Here is a 20621-nt window from a genome sequence, read left to right as displayed (position 1 = left end):
GGTTATTTATCGCTCATGAGTGTCTGTTTTCAATTGAAAATCTTGCGAGAATTGTGGTTGTGTACCTTTCGCAATGGTGGGGATCGTGGTGGTGTACCGCTCACCGATTTTCAAGAGGACGATATCCGAGTTAGCTACCGGATATGTCAGATTCTAGCAAAGTAACCGACACCTGAGTTCATGGCCAATAGGACAGGCATGCATCATATTGCATTTGTTTGCTATTGTTTGAGTGTGCTTAATTGTTTTGGTTTGCCTACCTGATAAATTATGTTTAACTGATAACTGTGATACTTGTTGTAACTGTTCTTTAAATGTGTTTGCCTTATATTTGTTTGTGTTTGTCTTTGATTTTTTGTTTTGAGTATTTGGTGGTGGATTGATGATAACAGTGATGGTAATTTGATTTGATTTGGGCCAGAGGCCGAGATTTGATTATATATTGGGCCGGAGGCCGTGATTGGTTATGTTTGGGCCCGGAGGCCGTGATTTGTTATGTTTGAGCCCGGAGGCCGTGATTGGTGAGTTTTTAGATTGATTGACCCTTTGGTATGTATTGAAATGTTATGCGAATTGTCGAGATTTGAACTTTTTATAAGAAAAGATATGAAGTTGGTTTTTCTTGTACTATCAATTGCTGTGGTTTAAAAATGATTCATAAAACAAATGAAGATCTCTGTTTTCAAAATCCATTCTTCTTTTTTATATGTATCCTCTTATAACAATTCTTAAACCCTCTACTGAGAACCAGCGAGGACGATGTTCTCACCCCTACAGACTTCTCTTTTCAGGATGGACAAGGAAGCTTGCAGAGTTTTTGCTAAGTTCTTAGATATGCTATTTTTGTTTATATACATATGTTATAGATTTTCCAAGCCTTTATTATTATAATCTTTTAAGAGGGATAGGAGTTGTATGTTTTGTAGGTATACTATATTTATAAGCTACCTATGTAAGAAGTTTTGTTTATATGTATATGCTTGTTTGTTTTCAAGATAAAATATTTTTCAAGTTTCTCAAAGAAAACAGCAATACGGTTTCGAGTCAAAAGCTCTTATTTTATTATTAAATATATGATGTCGTCGTAATACTCCTCGCTATCAGAGTGACGCAACTAGAAGCGTGACACTCTGATAATAAGGGTGTTATAATATATATATATATATATATATATATATATATATCATGCAAAGAGTATATAAAAACTATAATAAAGCCTGAAATTATGTAAACAACTAAAGCACAAATAAACACAAAAGGAATTCAAAGTATCAACAATTTAAAATAACATCATTAGCCAATAATCCTCCTTCACACTTAAGTCTTGCACGGTCTCCCAACCATGCATGATGATCATAGGGAAGGTATGCTCTATGCATATCCACCTTTAGCTGGTGGATGTTACGACTGCTACGGCTGATGTATTAACAAAGCCTGCTCGCCATCTCCATGATATTTGGGGTCCTCCATGGGCTCAGGTGAGTCAGCAGGGATGGGCCCAGGCTCTCCTCCATCGAGCTTCGCCGCAATCAACTGAAATCACCGCGAATTGCAGCGCTCACTCTGGAGGACCTCTTGAAGTAACTCGTAAACCAAGCTGAATAAGCGCTAGTTAGGATGTGCTGCTACCGATGGTGGTGGTGCTGCTGATGGTGGTGGTGCTGCTGATGATGCTGCTGCCCAGCCTTCTTCCTCTTTGACCCCGCTGCCCTGTCTCATCCCAAAAACCGAATGAAATAGACCGTTGTCCCTCCGAGACACGGAAAAGGATGTCATCCGACTTCCTTGGCACTCAAGCGGCATTGGCCAACTTCATGACAAAGGTTGGAATGAAAATGTTGTATTTCTTTTGTTGGTTCACCTTCCACATCGACTCTTTCATCAGTGGTAGAACAACCACCTTCTTTCCTTCCAGGATCGTCCAAACCATAATAGCCACGTTCATTAGGATATGAGTCGAGTGAGTGCTTAGCAATAAATTGTTGAAAACTATTAGCTACCACACCTGGGCCTCAAGAGTCAAGTCAGTCATCCATATGCTTATTGGCATAGATTTATTGTCAGGACTATATTCCCATTGAGCATCTGGATGAGAAATCCTTTCCAAAACTGGATCCAATGGAAGGAGACCTTTTACATAGTCCACTTTAATTTTCTTGAATGCGTCCTGATTGGTAGGCAAGTGTGTAATTTGCAAGAAGGCTTCCAGTGCCGTGGTTGGGATAACAATCTGTTTTTCTCTACGGAAAATTGAGTCTAGGGCGCTATGGTGGAAGTTGCCATAGAACTCCTTGACAATGGTTTCATTGATCTCCACCAGGGCACTCTCTAAAAATCCCCACTAAAATAAAGCTAGGCGATCATGCACACATGATGCCAAGTTCTCAAGGATGTTCAATTTCCTTTCCTGATGCAATTTTCGAGTGGCAAGGCACTTAAAGTATTCTTCTGCCTCTTTGTTGCAGAAGATGGTATGGTGAGATGCAGTACTCGGAGCCACAGGCTCAATAGAGGACACAGCGGGCTTCTTCCATTTTCGGTGCATCCTGAAAAAAATAGAGAATACTTAGAAAATGCATCTGTAATGTGAATATAACCCCAAAGAAAAGTTAAGAACAAATGCATGTGTAATGTGAATTTAGAAAATGCATGGATATGTAAAAAGTCAGTCTTGGATAGTTAGGAATGTGCATTAAGGTTGAATAGATTGTTGTAGGTTAGGCGGAAGTTTAAACTAATCAAAGATTCAAATTCTTAGTCCACGCAATCAAATACAATCTTACTTTATCCCTAACCCTATTACAACCCTCAAAAAGCCTTCTTGATGATTGTATGCATTCATAGAATACTTGTTGATTGTTAGATGAAAAACAAGTCTTAAAAAACAAGCCTAGAAGAGAATTGAGTGAATAAACCTTAAACACTAAAGCGTTTAGAGTGTATACACATCCGGTACGGGTTTGATTGCTTAATTCTATGTTCCCTTTTGCTCATGAGACTTTATCTTATAAGTTTACAAAATTTTCTTGGACTTGAATCAATTGTGGAGAATGAATTGAATATTATCATTTTTTGCCCTTTATGTTTATTAATGTTCTTGGATTTTGATTTATTTGTAACCAAGTGAAATTAGGTAAGATAGAGTAGATAATTACATGTAGATAGTTTGTATCTAATAAGTGTGTTTTTCCTTGATCCTTTTCCATAGTACTTAGCATGAGGACATTCTATTGTTTAAGTGTGAAGGAATTGATAAATTGATATTTGTGATAATTTGGCTTGAAATGAGTGGAATTGATCAATTTAACTTGCACTTATTCATTAAAATTGCATGCCTTTGTGAATCTTCTCTCAATTGAGCTTGATTGTTAAAACATGTTTTTTATGATTAAAATTTCCAAATTTAATTCACTTTTCTTACATTCGATGCATTGATATGTTTGTTTGAGTGATTTCAGGACTAAAAGGCAAGGATGGCTTGAAGAAATGGAAAAGGGATAAGTATTGTTTTGGTCCCTAAAGTTTAGGGTCAAAATCAAATTCGTCCCCAATGTTATTTTGGATTTAAAATCGTCTCCAATGTTTCATTTTGTATTAAAATCGTCCTTTTTAATAAAACTTTTAATTTTATTACTAAATTACCCCTAATAAAAAAATATAACATAAAAAAAAGAAAGAATGTGGACGGGGGAGAAAGGAAGGGGGAAGAGGGGAAGGGAAGATGACGGGAAAGAAGAAGAAGGGGAAGGGGGGATGGCGCCGGCCACTGCCACTGCTAGGGAGAGAGCTCGCCGTTGTGCTTCTCCACTACCGCTGCTGCTACTGACCTCGTCGCCACTGCACCTCGCCGATTTTGCTTCTACTTCTGCTTTGGCTTCTACTTCTGCTTCAGCTTCCGATTCAGCTTCTGCTTCCGATTTGGCTTCCGCTTCTGCTTCTGCTTCTTCTGATTCTGCTTCTGCTTCTACTTCTACGTCTACTTCTACTTCTAATTCGGCTTCTGCTTCTTCCAATTCTGCTTCTGCTTCTGTGTCTGCTTCTACTTCCGCTTTTAATTTTGATTTGTTATTTTTCTGATGTCATTGTTGTTGTGTGTTGATTTTATTTTTGTTTCTGAATTTGAATAATGTGTTATTGTTGGTGTTGAATATTGTGTTCTTAAATCTGATTATTGGTATTTGGTGGGAGTAAGGGAGGTGGTGGTTGATGAGCGGATAATTTATACGCTTTTTGACATTGTTTTTAGTATGTTTTTAGTAGGATCTAGTTACTTTTAGGGATGTTTTCATTAGTTTTTATGTTAAATTCACATTTCTGGACTTTACTATAAGTTTGTGTATTTTTCTGTAATTTCAGGTATTTTCTAGCTGAAATTGACGGACTTGAGCAAAAATCAGATTCAGAGGTTGAAGAAGGACTGCTGATGCTGTTAGATTCTGACCTCCCTGCACTCAAAGTGGATTTTCTGGAGCTACAAAACTCGAAATGGCGCGCTTCCAATTGCGTTGGAAAGTAGACATCCAGGGCTTTCCAGAAATGTATAATAGTCCATACTTTGCCCAAGTTTAGATGACGCAAACTGGCGTTTAACGCCAGCTCTCTGCCCAATTCTGGCGTCCAGCGCCAGAAACAAGTTGCAAAGTGGAGTTCAACGCCCAAACTGGCACAAAAGCTGGCGTTCAACTCCAAGAATGACCTCTCCACGTGTAGACTTCAAGCTCAGTCCAAGCACATACCAAGTGGGCCTCGAAAGTGGACTTATGCATCAATTACTTACTTCTGTAAACCCTAGTGACTAGTTTATTATAAATAGAACTTTTTATCATTATATTAGTAGTCTTGGTTACTCCGGTTCCCCTCTGGGGCCGAGACCAATGAACTCCATTATCACTTATGTATTTTCAATGGTAGAGTTTCTGCACTCCATAGATTAAGGTGTGGAGCTCTGCTGTTCCTCAAAGATTAATGCAAAGTACTACTGTTTTCTATTCAATTCACTTGTTCCGCTTCTAAGATATTCATTCGCACTTCAACCTGAATGTGATGAACGTGACAATCATCATCATTCCCTATGAACGTGTGCCTGACAACCACTTTCGTTCTACATTAGATTGAATGAGTATCTCTTATATCTCTTAATCAGAATCTTCGTGGTATAAGCTAGATTGATGGCGGCATTCATGAGGGTCCGGAAAGTCTAAACCTTGTCCGTGGTATTCCGAGTTGGACTCTGGGATTGAATGACTGTGATGAACTCCAAACTCGCGAGTGCTGGGCGTAGTGACAGACGCAAAAGGATAGTAAATCCTATTCCAGTATGATCGAGAACCTCCAAGATGATTAGCCATGCAGTGACAGTGCATCGGACCATTTTCACAGAGAGGAATAGGATGCAACCAACGACAAGGGTGATGCCTCCAGACGATTAGCCGTGCTGTGACAGAGCATTTGGACCATTTTCCCGAGAGAGATCGAAAGTAGCCATTGGCACCGGTGACATCCTTACATAAAGCCAGCCATAGAAAGGAGTAAGATTGATTGGATGAAGACAGTGGGAAAGCAGAGGTTCAGAGGAACGAATGCATCTCCATACGCTTATCTGAAATTCTCACCAATGAGTTACATAAGTATTTCTATCCTTATTTTATTAATTAATTTCGAAAACCCCATTATTATTTTATATCCGCCTGACTGAGATTTACAAGGTGACCATAGCTTGCTTCATACCAACAATCTCCGTGGGATTCGACCCTTACTCACGTAAGGTATTACTTAGACGACCCAATGCACTTGCTGGTTAGTTGTGCGAAGTTGTGAACCATGGTATTGGCATCGTGTTTTTGGTGCCATTGCCAGGGAAAGAAAGAGCAATGAATTTTACATAATCAAAGTGTAATCACAATTTCGTCCACCAAGTTTTTGGCGCCGTTGCCGGGGATTGTTCGAGTTTGGACAACTGACGGTTCATCTTGTTGCTCAGATTAGGTAATTTTCTTTTTGTTTTGTTTTCAAAATTTTTTCAAAAATCTTTCAAAAATTTCTCCTTTGTTTTCGAAAAAAAAAAAAATTAAAAAAAAATGTTTTCAAAAATATTTTTTTCTTCAGAATTTTTAAGAATGAATTCTAGAGTTTCATGAAGCTTGTTGAAGCATGCTGGCTGTAAAGCCATGTCTAAATTCATTTGGACTGAGGCTTCTAATTTGTTATCAAGAGCAAGCTAGTTGTTGCTAATCCACCTGCTGCTGTTCCTGATTTACATACTAAAGCTTGGCTGGCTATTAAGCCATGCCTAACCCTTTGATTGGAGCTTTAGACTTAAAAGCATGAGATTCCTGGAATTCATATTAAAAATTTTGGAATCCTTATTTTTTTTTTCATAATAATTTTTGAAAAAATTAAAAGAAAATACAAAAAAATTATAAAATCATAAAAATCAAAAAAATATTTTTTGTGTTTCTTGTTTGAGTCATGTGTCACGTTATAAGTTTGGTGTCAATTGCATGTGCATCTTGCATTTTTCGAAAATTTTCATGCATTCATAGTGTTCTTCATGATCTTCAAGTTGTTCTTGGTAAGTCTTCTTGTTTGATCTTTGCATTTGCATGTTTTGTGTCTTTTCTTGTTTTTCATATGCATTCTTGAATTCTTAGTGCCTAAGCATTAAAGATTTCTAAGTTTGGTGTCTTGCATGTTTTCTTTGCATTAAAAATTTTTCAAAAATGTGTTCTTGATGTTCATCATGATCTTCATAGTGTTCTTGGTGTTCATCTTGACATTCATAGCATTCTTGCATGCATTCATTATTTTGATCCATAACTTTCATGCATTGCATTATTTTTCTTGTTTTTCTCTCTCATCATAAAAATTCAAAAATAAAAAAAATCTTTCCCTTTTTCTCTCTTAAAATTTCGAAAATTAGATTTGACTTTTTCAAAAATTTTTAAAATCTAGTTGTTTTTGTGAGTCAAATCAAATTTTCAATTTAAAAATCTCATCTTTTTCAAAATCTTTTTCAAAAATCAAAGCTTTTTCATTTTTCTTAAGCTATTTTCGAAAATAACAATAACAATTAATGTTTTGATTCAAAAATTTCAAGTTTGTTACTTACTTGTTAAGAAAGATTCAAACTTTAAGTTCTAGAATCATATCTTGTGATTTCTTGTGAATCAAGTCATTAATTGTGATTTTAAAAATCAAATCTTTTTCAAAAACTAATTTAAAAAATATCTTCTTATCTTATCTTTTTCAAAAATTTGATTTCAAAACATCTTTTCTAACTTCCTAACTTCTTATCTTTTCAAAATTTGTTTCAACTAACTAACTAACTTTTTGTTTGTTTCTTATCTTTTTCAAAACCACCTAACTAACTCTCTCTCTCTCTCTAATTTTCGAAAATATCTCCCTCTTTTTCAAAATTTCTTTTTAATTAAACTAATTATTTTATTTTTTATTTGAATTTTCAAAAAACTACTAACCCTTTTCAAAATTATTTTTCGAAAATTACTAACTCTTTTTCAAAAATTATTTTCGAAAATCCTCTTCCTCTCTCATCTTATTCTATTTATTTATTCATCTACTAACAATTCATCGCACCCAAATTCAAACCCCCTCTTCCATCTGTGTATGAATTTCTTCTTCTTCTTTTCTTCCACTCACCTAAAGGGAACCTCTATACTCGGGTAAAAAGGATCCCTATTATTATTATTTTTCTGTGCCCTCTTCTTTGTCATATGAGCAGGAGCAGGGACAAGAACATCCTTGTTAAAGCAGATCCAGAACCTGAAAGGACTCTGAAGAGGAAACTAAGAGAAGCTAAATTACAACTATCCAGCAAGCACCTGTCAGAAATTTTTGAACAAGTAGAGGAGATGGCAGCCGAAAATAATAATAATGCAAGGAGGATGCTTGGTGACTTTACTGCACCTAATTCCAATTTATATGGAAGAAGCATCTCCATCCCTACCATTGGAGCAAACAATTTTGAGCTGAAACCTCAGCTAGTTTCTCTGATGCAGCAGAACTGCAAGTTTCATGGACTTCCATCTGAAGATCCTTTTCAGTTCTTAACCGAATTCTTGCAGATATGTGATACTGTTAAGACTAATGGAGTAGATCCTGAAGTCTACAGGCTCATGCTTTTCCCTTTTGCTGTAAGAGACAGAGCTAGAGTATGGTTGGACTCTCAACCCAGAGATAGCCTGAACTCTTGGGATAAGCTGGTCACGGCTTTCTTAGCCAAGTTCTTTCCTCCTCAAAAGCTGAGCAAGCTTAGAGTGGATGTTCAGACCTTCAGACAGAAGGAAGGTGAATCCCTCTATGAAGCTTGGGAAAGATACAAGCAGCTGACCAAAAAGTGTCCTTCTGACATGCTTTCAGAATGGACCATCCTGGATATATTCTATGATGGTTTATCTGAGCTATCAAAGATGTCATTGGACACTTCTGCAGGTGGATCCATTCACCTAAAGAAAACACCTGCAAAAGCCCAAGAACTCATTGACATGGTTGCTAATAACCAGTTCATGTACACTTCTGAGAGGAATCCTGTGAGTAATGGGACGCCTATGAAGAAGGGAGTTCTTGAAATTGATACTCTAAATGCCATATTGGCTCAGAACAAAATATTGACTCAGCAAGTCAATATGATTTCTCAGAGTCTAAATGGAATGCAAGCTGCATCCAACAGTACTCAAGAGGCTTCTTATGCAGAAGAAGCTTATGATCTTGAAAACCCTGCAATAGCAGAGGTGAATTACTTAGGTGAACCTTATGGAAACACCTATAACCCATCATGGAGAAATCATCCAAATCTCTCATGGAAGGATCAAAGGCCTCAACAAGGCTTTAATAATGGTGGAAGAAACAGGTTTAACAATAATAAACCTTTTCCATCATCCACTCAGCAACAGACAGAGAACTCTGAACAAAATACTTCTAATTTAGCAAACTTAGTTTCTGATCTATCCAAGGCCACTGTAAGTTTCATGAATGAAACAAGGTCTTCCATTAGAAATTTGGAAGCACAAGTGGGCCAGCTGAGTAAAAGAATCACTGAAATCCATCCTAGTACTCTCCCAAGCAATACAGAAGAGAATCCAAAAGGAGAGTGCAAGGCCATCGACATAAGCACCATGGCCGAACCTGTAAGGGAAGGAGAGGACGTGAATCCCAAGGGGGAAGACCCCCTGGGATGTCCAGTGATCAATAAGGAGTTTCCCTCTGAGGAACCAAAGGAATCTGAGACTCATCTAGAGACCATAGAGATTTTATTGAACCTCCTTATGCCATTCATGAGCTCTGATGAGTATTCCTCTTCTGAAGAGAATGAGGATGTCACTGAAGAGCAAACTGCCAAGTTTCTTGGTGCAATCATGAAGCTGAATGCCAAATTATTTGGTATTGAAACTTGGGAAGATGAACCTCCCTTGTTCACCAATGAACTAAGTGATCTGGATCAACTGACATTGCCTCAGAAGAGACAGGATCCTGGAAAGTTCATAATACCTTGTACCATAGGCACCATGATCTTTAAGGCTCTGTGTGACCTTGGTTCAGGAATAAACCTCATGCACCTCTCTGTAATAGAGAAACTGGGAATCTATGGGGTGCAAGCTGCTAAAATCTCATTAGAGATGGCAGATAATTCAAGAAAACAGGCTTATGGATAAGTAGAGGACGTGTTAGTAAAGGTTGAAGGCCTTTACATCCCTGCTGATTTCATAGTCTTAGATACTGGAAAGGAAGAGGATGAATCCATCATCCTAGGAAGACCTTTCCTAGCCACAGCAAGAGCTGTGATTGACGTGGACAGAGGAGAATTTATCCTTCAAATAAATAAGGACAACCTTGTGTTTACAACTCAAGGATCTCTCTCTGCATCTATGGAGAGGAAGCAGAAAAAGCTTCTCTCAAAGCAGAGTCAAACAAAGCCCCCACAGTCAAACTCTAAGTTTGGTTTTGGGAGGCCACAACCAAACTCTAAGTTTGGTGTTGAACTCCCATATCCAAACTCTAAGTTTGTTGTTGGAGAGTCTCAACAATGCTCTGAACATCTGTGAGGCTCCATGAGAGCCCACTGTCAAGCTATTGACATTAAAGAAGTGCTTATTGGGAGGAAACCCAATTTTTATTTATCTAACTATATTTTTCTTAGTTATATGTCTTTATAGGTTCATATCATGTGGAGTCACAAAATAAATATAAAAATTGAAAACGAAATAAAAAACAGCAGAAGAAAAATCACACCCTGGAGGAAGACCTTACTGGCGTTTAAACGCCAGTAAGAAGCATGTTTTGGGCGTTCAACGCCAAAACAGAGCATGGTTCTGGCGCTGAACACCAGAAATAGGCAGCATCTAGGCGTTTGAACGCCAGAAACGCACCCTGGAGAAGAGCTGGCGCTGAACGCCCAGAACAAGCATGGTTCTGGCGTTCAACGCCAGAAATGGGCTACAAATGGGCGTTCAACGCCCAGAACAAGCACCAATCTGGCGCTGAATGCCCAGAGTTGTGTGCAAAGACATTTTGCATGCCTAATTTGGTGCAAGGTTGTAAATCCTTGAACACCTCAGGATCTGTGGACCCCACAGGATCACCTCAGGATCTGTGGACCCCACAGGATCCCCACCTACCTCCACTCACTTCTTCTCACCCCTCTTTCACACAATCCCATAAACACTCTTCCCCAAAACCCCTCACCAATCACCTCAATCTCTCTTCCCCATCACCTCTTCACCACTCACATCCATCCACTCTTCCCCATAAACCTACCTCATAAACTCCACCTACCTTCAAAATTCAAAACCAATTTCCCACCCAAACCCACCCTAAATGGCCGAACCTAACACCCTCTCCCCCCACTATATATAGCCCTCCATTCTACCTCATTTTTCATACAACACAACCCTCTCTTCTCTTCTTGGCCAAAACACACCTCCCCCCTCTTCTCCATATTTTCTTCTTCTTCATCTAATTCTTTCTTTTCTTGCTCGAGGGCGAGCAATATTCTAAGTTTAGTGTGGTAAAAGCATAAGATTTTTGTTTTTCCATTACCATTGATGGCACCTAAGACTGGAGAATCCTCTAGAAAAGGAAAAGGGAAGACAAAAGCTTCCACCTCCGAGTCATGGGAGATGGAAAGGTTCATCTCCAAAGCCCATCAAGACCACTTCTATGATGTTGTGGCCAAGAAGAAGGTGATCCCTGAGGTCCCTTTCAAACTCAAAAGAAATGAGTATCCGGAGATCCGACATGAAATTCAAAGAAGAGGTTGGGAAGTTCTAACAAATCCCATCCAACAAGTCGGCATCCTAATGGTTCAAGAGTTCTATGCCAATGCATGGATCACCAAGAACCATGATCAAAGTAAGAACCCGGATCCAAAGAACTATGTTACAATGGTTCGGGGGAAATACTTAGATTTTAGTCCGGAAAATGTGAGGTTGGCGTTCAACTTGCCAAACATGGAAGAGAACGCACGCCCCTATACAAGGAGAGTCAACTTTGATCAAAGGTTGGACCAAGTCCTCATGGACATATGTGTAGAAGGAGCTCAATGGAAGATTGACTCAAAAGGCAAACCGGTTCAACTAAGAAGACTGGACCTTAAGCCTGTAGCTAGAGGATGGTTGGAGTTCATTCAATGCTCAATCATTCCCACTAGCAACCGGTCTGAAGTTACTATAGACCGGGCCATCATGATCCATAGCATCATGATTGGAGAAGAGGTGGAAGTTCATGAGATTATACCTCAAGAACTCTACAAGGTGGCTGACAAGTCCTCCACTATGGCAAGGTTAGCCTTTCCTCACCTCATTTTCCACCTATGCAATTCGGCTGGGGTTGACATAGAGGGAGATATCCTCATTAAAGAGGACAAGCCCATCACTAAGAAAAAGATGGAGCAAGCAAGAGAGCCCATTCATGGAGCTCAAGAGGCGTATAAAGCTCATCACCATGAGATCCCGGAGATGCCTCAAATGCATTTTCCTCCATAAAACTATTGGGAGCAAATCAACACCTCCCTAGGAGAATTGAGTTCCAATATGGGACAACTAAGGGTGGAACATCAAGAGCACTCCATCATCCTTCATGAAATAAGAGAAAATAAAAAAGCAATGAGGGAGGAGCAACAAAGACAAGGAAGAGACATAGAAGAGCTCAAGGACATCATTGGTTCCTCAAGAAGGAAACGCCATCATCACTAAGGTGGATTCATTCCTTGTTCTTATTTCTTCTATTTTTCGTTTTCTATGTTATGTGCTTATCTATGTTTGTGTCTTCATTACATGATCATTAGTAGTTAGTAACTATGTCTTAAAGTTATGAATGTCCTATGAATCCATCACCTCTCTTAAATAAAAAATGTTTTAATTCAAAAGAACAAGAAGTACATGAGTTTTGAATTTATCCTTGAACTTAGCTTAATTATATTGATGTGGTGACAATGCTTCTTGTTTTCTAAATGTATGCTTGAACAATGCATATGTCTTTTGAAGTTGTTGTTTAAGAATGTTAAATATGTTGGCTCTTAAAAGAATGATGACTAGGAGACATGTTATTTGATAATCTGAAAAATCACAAAAATGATTCTTGAAGCAAGAAAAAGCAACAAAGAACAAAGCTTGCAGAAAAAAAATAGTCGAAAAAAAAATAGAAAGAAAAAGAAAAAGCAAGCAGAAAAAGCCAAAGCTCTTAAAACCAAGAGGCAAGAGCAAAAAGCCAATAACCCTTAAAACCAAAAGGCAAGGGTAAATAAAAAGGATCCCAAGGCTTTGAGCATCAGTGGATAGGAGGGCCTAAAGGAATAAAATCCTGGCCTAAGCGGCTAAATTAAGCTGTCCCTAAACCATGTGCTTGTGGCGTGTAGGTGTCAAGTGAAAACTTGAGACTGAGCGGTTAAAGTCAAGGTCCAAAAGCAAAAAAAGAGTGTGCTTAAGAACCCTGGACACCTCTAATTGGGGACTTTAGCAAAGCTGAGTCACAATCTGAAAAGGTTCACCCAATTATGTGTCTGTGGCATTTATGTATCCGGTGGTAATACTGGAAAACAAAGTGCTTAGGGCCACGGCCAAGACTCATAAAATAGCTGTGTTCAAGAATCATCATACTGAACTAGGAGAATCAATAACACTATCTAAACTTTGAGTTCCTATAGAGGCCAATCATTCTGAACCTCAATGGATAAAGTGAGATGCCAAAACTATTCAAGAGGCAAAAAGCTATAAGTCCCGCTCATCTGATTGGAGCTATGTTTCATTGATAGTTTGGAATTTATAGTATATTCTCTTCTTTTTATCCTATTTGATTTTCAGTTGCTTGGGGACAAGCAACAATTTAAGTTTGGTGTTGTGATGAGCGGATAATTTATACGCTTTTTGACATTGTTTTTAGTATGTTTTTAGTAGGATCTAGTTACTTTTAGGGATATTTTCATTAGTTTTTATGTTAAATTCACATTTCTGGACTTTACTATGAGTTTGTATTTTTTTCTGTGATTTCAGGTATTTTCTGGCTGAAATTGAGGGACTTGAGCAAAAATCAGATTCAGAGGTTGAAGAAGGACTGCTGATGCTGTTAGATTCTGACCTCCCTGCACTCAAAGTGGATTTTCTGGAGCTACAGAACTCGAAATGGCGCGGTTCGAATTGCGTTGGAAAGTAGACATCTAGGGCTTTCCAGAAATGTATAATAGTCCATACTTTGCCTAATTTTAGACGACGCAAACTGGCGTTCAACGCCAGCTCTCTGCCCAATTCTGGCGTCCAGCGCCAGAAACAAGTTGCAAAGTGGAGTTCAACGCCCAAACTGGCACAAAAGCTGGCGTTCAACTCCAAGAATGACCTCTCCACATGTAGACTTCAAGCTCAGTCCAAGCACACACCAAGTGGGCCCCGGAAGTGGATTTATGCATCAATTACTTACTTCTGTAAATCCTAGTGACTAGTTTATTATAAATAGAACTTTTTATCATTGTATTAGTAGTCTTGGTTACTCCGGTTCCCCTCTGGGGCCGAGACCAATGAACTCCATTATCACTTATGTATTTTCAACGGTAGAGTTTCTGCACTCCATAGATTAAGGTGTGGATCTCTGCTGTTCCTCAAAGATTAATGCAAAGTACTACTGTTTTCTATTCAATTCACTTGTTCCGCTTCTAAGATATTCATTCGCACTTCAACCTAAATGTGATGAACGTGACAATCATCATCATTCCCTATGAACGCGTGCCTGACAACCACTTTCGTTCTATATTAGATTGAATGAGTATCTCTTAGATCTCTTAATCAGAATCTTCGTGGTATAAGCTAGATTGATGGCGGCATTCATGAGGGCCCGGAAAGTCTAAACCTTGTCCGTGGTATTCCGAGTAGGACTCTGGGATTGAATGACTGTGATGAACTCCAAACTCGCGAGTGCTGGGTGTAGTGACAGACGCAAAAGGATAGTAAATCCTATTCCAGTATGATCGAGAACCTCCAAGATGATTAGCCATGCAGTGACAGCGCATCGGACCATTTTCACAGAGAGGAATAGGATGCAACCAACGACAAGGGTGATGCCTCCAGACGATTAGCCGTGCTGTGACAGAGCATTTGGACTATTTTCCCGAGAGAGATCGAAAGTAGCCATTGGCACCGGTGACATCCTTACATAAAGCCAGCCATAGAAAGGAGTAAGATTGATTGGATGAAGACAGCGGGAAAGCAGAGGTTCAGAGGAACGAATGCATCTCCATACGCTTATCTGAAATTCTCACCAATGAGTTACATAAGTATTTCTATCCTTATTTTATTAATTAATTTCGAAAACCCCATTACTATTTTATATCCGCCTGACTGAGATTTACAAGGTGACCATAGCTTGCTTCATACCAACAATCTCCGTGGGATTCGACCCTTACTCACGTAAGGTATTACTTGGACGACCCAGTGCACTTGCTGATTAGTTGTGCGAAGTTGTGAACCATGGTATTGGCATCGTGTTTTTGGTGCCATTGCCAGGGAAAGAAAGAGCAATGAATTTTACATAATCAAAGTGTAATCACAATTTCGTCCACCAGTGGTAGTGGAGGGTATTTTTGTCTGTAAAAAGTCAAAAGCATGATTTTAATACAAAATAAAACGTTGGAGACAATTTTAAATCCAAAATAACGTTGGGGACGAATTTGGTTTTGACCCTAAATCTTAGGGACCAAAATAATACTTATCCTAATAGAAAAAAACATGCAAAAGTGGAGAATTCATGAAGAAACAAAGAAGAAAAAGATTTCGGAGTCGTGCACATGCACACACTTGTGTGTACGCATAAGAGGAATTTTTGGCTTGTGTGCAATTCGTGTGTACGCTAATGCATTTGCATCTTACTTAGTTAATTAGTTAGTTTATGGCTTTATTTCATCAATTTCAGTCAATAATCAAGTGGTTTCATTGCTAATCATCACTTATTGGTACATAAAGGAAATCATTAAACATTATGTTGAATTTGTGTCATTTATGAATATATGAGCTTGAATTATAAATTTGTATATTTGATGATTATTGATGGTGACAAGGGCCATACTTTGATGCAAGTTTGTTTATTGATTTCTTGTTACAAGGGAATAGAAGTTAATAAAGCAAGGAGCATGAAGAAGCATGTGTTGAAGGCAACGAATGAAAAAAAGCATGCAACGTAAATCCAAGGAAGCATGCAATTAATCAATAAAGCAAATCAAGAATGAAGCAAGCAAGGCTCGAACCATCACCCTAGGACTTGTTGTGGCACTTCAAGCGCCACCTAGAGGGAGATTTTGTGAAGCGTTGGACAATTCAAGCTCCTTCGATACAAGGCTACACAAGGAAGCAATCTTAGGCACCAATAGGGGCACTTTAAGCGCCCAAATTAGCGCTTGAAGCGCCCTTGGCAACCCACTTCCAGGGCACCAAGTTGGTGCTTCATTGGTGGCACCTTAGTCGCCTAACTTGGCGCCTCAAGCGCCCATGTTCCTCCTCCCTAGGGCACTAATGTTCGGACTTTTGATGGTATAGAATTTCACACAAATGAATGAATTCTCGTTGCAAGTATAGTTCTACACCAACAAAGAATTCTCACATGCAAAAATTTGGTTGTCACAAGTAACAAACCCTAAATAAGAAATAACCGAAGTATTTAGACTCCGGGTCGTCTCACAAGGAATTGCAATGAAGTGTATGCTTATTGGCTATGAAGGGGACAAGGGATTTTGTTTATAAGGGTTGGAAAATAAATGGCAAGAAAAGTAAATCAAGCAAGCAATTAAAGAAAGCAAAATAAGGAAAAGCAATTAATAAAGAGAGACATTCATGGCAAGAATTGAGATCATAGGCCTTCCATCATAGTCACTAATAACAATAATTAACAAGAATTTATCTTATTACGTCATCCCCAACGATGGAAGAAGATATAGGTTATCTTCCATGAGAGAAAGTCTAACAAGACTAGCTAATCTCAATCCAAAAGTCCTAATCAACTCACTAATTGGATTAGCAAGAGATTAGAGTCAATGGAAATGATATTAACTAACAACTCTAGATCACCAACATAAGTTGGATTTTCATGGCTCAAGATTGCCTAATTACTCTTTCCAAGCCAAGAATGCTCAAAATCTACTCTAACATCCAACCAAGCATTTTGTCAAATACTTGGAAGATATAAAAGGAAAGAATAATAAATGATAAGAAATAGTAAAATCTACCAACTACAAATTACAAGGAGACAAGATCAACAACTCAAATTCACAATAAAAGACATCAAACATCAATTACATTAATAGAAAATCCAAATCCAACAAGTGTTCATCAATCCTAAACAAAGAGGCATGAAAAGGAAAATTAGCAAGAGGAAATAAGAAGATTACATCACTAGAGCATGAAAATGTAGAAGAAACAAGATGAGAACAATAATCAAAACCTAGATCTAAGATGGAATTTAGTCTAAGAACCCTAATTCTAGAGAGAAGAGGGAGCTTCTCTCTCTAGAAACTAACTACATGATGCTATACTACAAAAAAGTGCTCTCCCTTTGCCCAAGCTTAAATTCTGCATGAAATAGCATCAGAAATGAGTTGGATTGGGCCCAAAGTGCTTCAGAAATTGCCCTCAGCAATTTCACCTTAAGTGGGCCACGTGTAGCATCGGTGTGCATGCATATAGTGCGCGTGCGCGCCTCTAAACGCAAAGCAACTATGGAAAATTTTATATCATTTCAAAGCCCCGAATGTTAGCTTTCCAACGCAACTAGAACCGCCTCATTTGGACCTCTGTAGCTCAAGTTATGGTTGATTGAGTGCGAAGAGGTCAGGCTTGACAGCTTTGCGGTTCCTTCATTTCTTCATGAGTTCTCCCACTTTGCATGCTTTTCTCCTCACTTCTTTCTTCCAATACTTGCCTTATGAACCTGAAATCACTCAACAAACATATCAAGGCATCGAATGGAATTAAAGTGAATTGAATTTAGCTATTTTAAGGCCTAAAAAATATGTTTTCACACTTAAGCACAAATCTATGAAGAATTGCAAAACCATGCTATTTCATTGAATAAATGTAAGAAAAGTTGATAAAATCCCCCAAATTAAGCACAAGATAAACCACAAAATCGGAGTTTATCAAATCTCCTCACACTTAAACTAAGCATGTCCTCATGTTAAAAATAAAGAAGGACAAGAAAAGGGTTATGAACATTTATTCAATGCAAATAAACTATATACACCTATCTATATGAATGCAACTAAATGCAAAATGATTCTACCTACTTGGTTAAAAGTAAGTCAATCCCCAAGAACACATGAGCACATGTAGGGCTAAGTAGTATGATGATTCATGAATCTACCAATTTGAATATCAAAATAAAGCACAAATAGACTTGCAAGAAGAAAAGCTCATGAAAGCCGGGAACAAGGAATTGAGCATCGAACCCTCACCGGAAGTGTATCCGCTCTAGTCGCTCAAGTGTATAGGGTCGATCACTCTATTCTCTTCTAATCATGCTTTCCATGATTTGTTTTTCATCAAACAATCAACAATTATTCAATGCATGCATACATTCATCATAAGGACTTGTTCATAGGTTGTAATGGAGGTAGGGTAAAGGTGAGGGTGCATATGGTCAAGTGAGTTTGGAATTTGAATCTTTGATTAACCTAAGCTCTCACCAAACACATATAACAACCTATACAATTCTAATACACGACCTAGCTACCCATGATTCCCACTTTTTTTTTTCACATACTCATGCATTCTTTTTAATTCACCACACATATGCATTGATTTTAATTAAACTTTACTTTGGGGCATTTTTGTCCCCTTTTTATTTCTTTTTCTCTTTTTTTCTCTTATATATATATATGTTCTTTTTTTTCTTTTTCTTTATCTTTTTTTTTCTAAAGTATATACAAACATATCAATGCATATGGTTTTACATATGGTGCATGAATATGTACCCGATTCCCAATATTTTTAACAAAAATAAAAATTACACTTTTACCTCAACCAATGTCCCAAGTTTCCCATGCCCAAATGATACACACTCTCACTAGCCTAAGCTAATCAAAGATCCAAATTAAGGACATTTATTATTTTTCACTTAGGGGTAGTGATGTGCTAACATTAAGAACAAAAGAGTTTAAATAGGCTCAAACGTGGCTAACAATAGTTGATGAAAGGTAGGCTATTTGGGTAAGTGAGCTAAATGAAATGATGGCCTCAATCATATAAATGCATGTATACATGGAATAATGGACATAAAGAATCAAACAAATCAAAGATTACAATCATAGAAAGAGAATAATGCACACAAGAATGGAAATAAGTGGTTATAAGATGTAACCACACAATTGGGCTCAAAACTTATATGCTTGTGTTCTTAGCTCAAAAACCATGTTCCAAAATAAATTCTTCAAGTAAGTTCAACAAAATTTTTTTCAAATTGGTAGGGTGCCCTAGAACAATTTTTTTTTCTTGGAAAAGAAATCATCACCCTAACCAAGTAGTCCTAACATAAAAAGAAATGGTAAAATATGTACAAATTCTAACTAACATGCAATCTATCATGCAATGCAACAACTAATCTAACAAAGGAAATCAAGAATTGGTGTTGAAAGAAAGAAATTGTTACCCATGGAGATCGGTCAGGCGACCTCCCCACACTTAGAAATTTGCACCGTCCTCAGTGCATGCAAAGAAGAGCAAGGTGGATGGGTTGCTACAATTGATGAGCTCCTTCAAAAGGTTGTGCGGATGAACTTGTTTGTTGCCCCATTAGAAGCTTTTCCTTTCTTTCTTTTGGTGGGCAACCTTAAAGGGAAGAAAAAGAAAGAAAATTAAGCCTATAACAAAGACATTAAAGCAAATAGAACATAGGCGGGGGCTAATGCTAAATAAGAATAGGGTCCTCACTACATGGTAGCTACAACATGTGAGTGAGAAAATAATGTAAGCTAAGACATATTAACTAACACTTGATGCAAGAGTATAGTCAAAGCATGAAGAGCACTCAAAAGCATCAAGTTCGACAAGAAAGAGTGGGTCATGAAAGGCATGTAAGCTCATATCAATGCACAAAGAATATAAGAGTCATACAAGATTAAGCATTGAATTAGAAATTTCACTACCCATCAATATCAAACAAGTCAAGAAGCATCAAGATTAACCAAGAAATTCTCAACAATCGAGTAAGAGCATTCAACACCATTATTCAAATAAGAAGCTCAAAAAATAGAAGGTAAAAACAAGTTATAAAAACAAAATGGAAATGCAAAGAATAAAAATATGCAAATGCAATGGACAAAAGAAAATGGAAGATGAGAAAAAAACTCTTTTTTTTTACTACGCGGACGCGTCATGCACGCCCACGCGCCGATGCGCAGATTGGCAGAGGGACGCGTACGCGCCATGTGCGCGCACACATGGGTGAGATTATGCGCGGGGCACAGTGTCAGCCCAAGGTTGGCCCAACTCTTTGGAACATGTACCAGGAGGGTAGGTGGCGCTATCGGCACATACGCGCACAGCGTGTGCTGTGCGAGCGCATTGCGCAATTAGCATCAAGGACGCGTACGCGCCAGGTGCGCGTACGCGCGGGTTGGTTTGTGCCTCAGGCATGGTGCTGGCGAAGATTAGGCGCAACTCTCGGGTCAATGTATGGAAGGATGAAATTTTTCAATCCACGCGTACGCGCACATGGCGCGTGCGCGTGGATGGGTGAAAATGCTTAATGCACGCGTACGCGTGTAGTGCGCGTAAGTGTGGATGATGCTCTGTTTTTTAAAATTTTTCTACGTTTTTGCACCAATCCAAGCATTCTAAACCTCCAAAAAGCTACCAAAACACCAGAAAACCTGATTTAACCTACTAAACTACCAATTATACTCAACAAACTCAACAAAACATGAAATTAAACTAATTACCAATATGTACAAAAGGGAAAAATGAAAAGAATTTACCATGGTGGGGTGTCTCCCACCTAGCACTTTTGTTTATTGTCCTTAAGTTGGACTTATGGGGAGCTCCTCTTAAGGTGGCTTGTGCTTGAAGCTATCCTTGAACATCCACCAATTCTTGAATCTCCAATAAGCTCTAGTCTTCAAAGATGATAACTCCAAGCCT

General features: G+C 38.3%; 1 non-coding gene across 1 annotated transcript; it reads right to left on the bottom strand.

Annotated features, from left to right (window-relative positions):
* Positions 1–8264: 8264 nt before the first annotated feature.
* On the bottom strand, positions 8265–8372 carry LOC112731667 (small nucleolar RNA R71). Its single transcript, XR_003167435.1, has one exon. It is a non-coding gene; the product is annotated as a small nucleolar RNA R71 (small nucleolar RNA).
* Positions 8373–20621: the final 12249 nt, after the last annotated feature.

The sequence above is a fragment of the Arachis hypogaea genome, chromosome 12, assembly GCF_003086295.3.
Source record: "Arachis hypogaea cultivar Tifrunner chromosome 12, arahy.Tifrunner.gnm2.J5K5, whole genome shotgun sequence".
Classification (NCBI taxonomy): Eukaryota; Viridiplantae; Streptophyta; class Magnoliopsida; order Fabales; family Fabaceae; genus Arachis; species Arachis hypogaea.
Note: the sequence above shows the minus strand (reverse complement) of the source record. Positions and strands in the feature narration are given on the sequence as shown.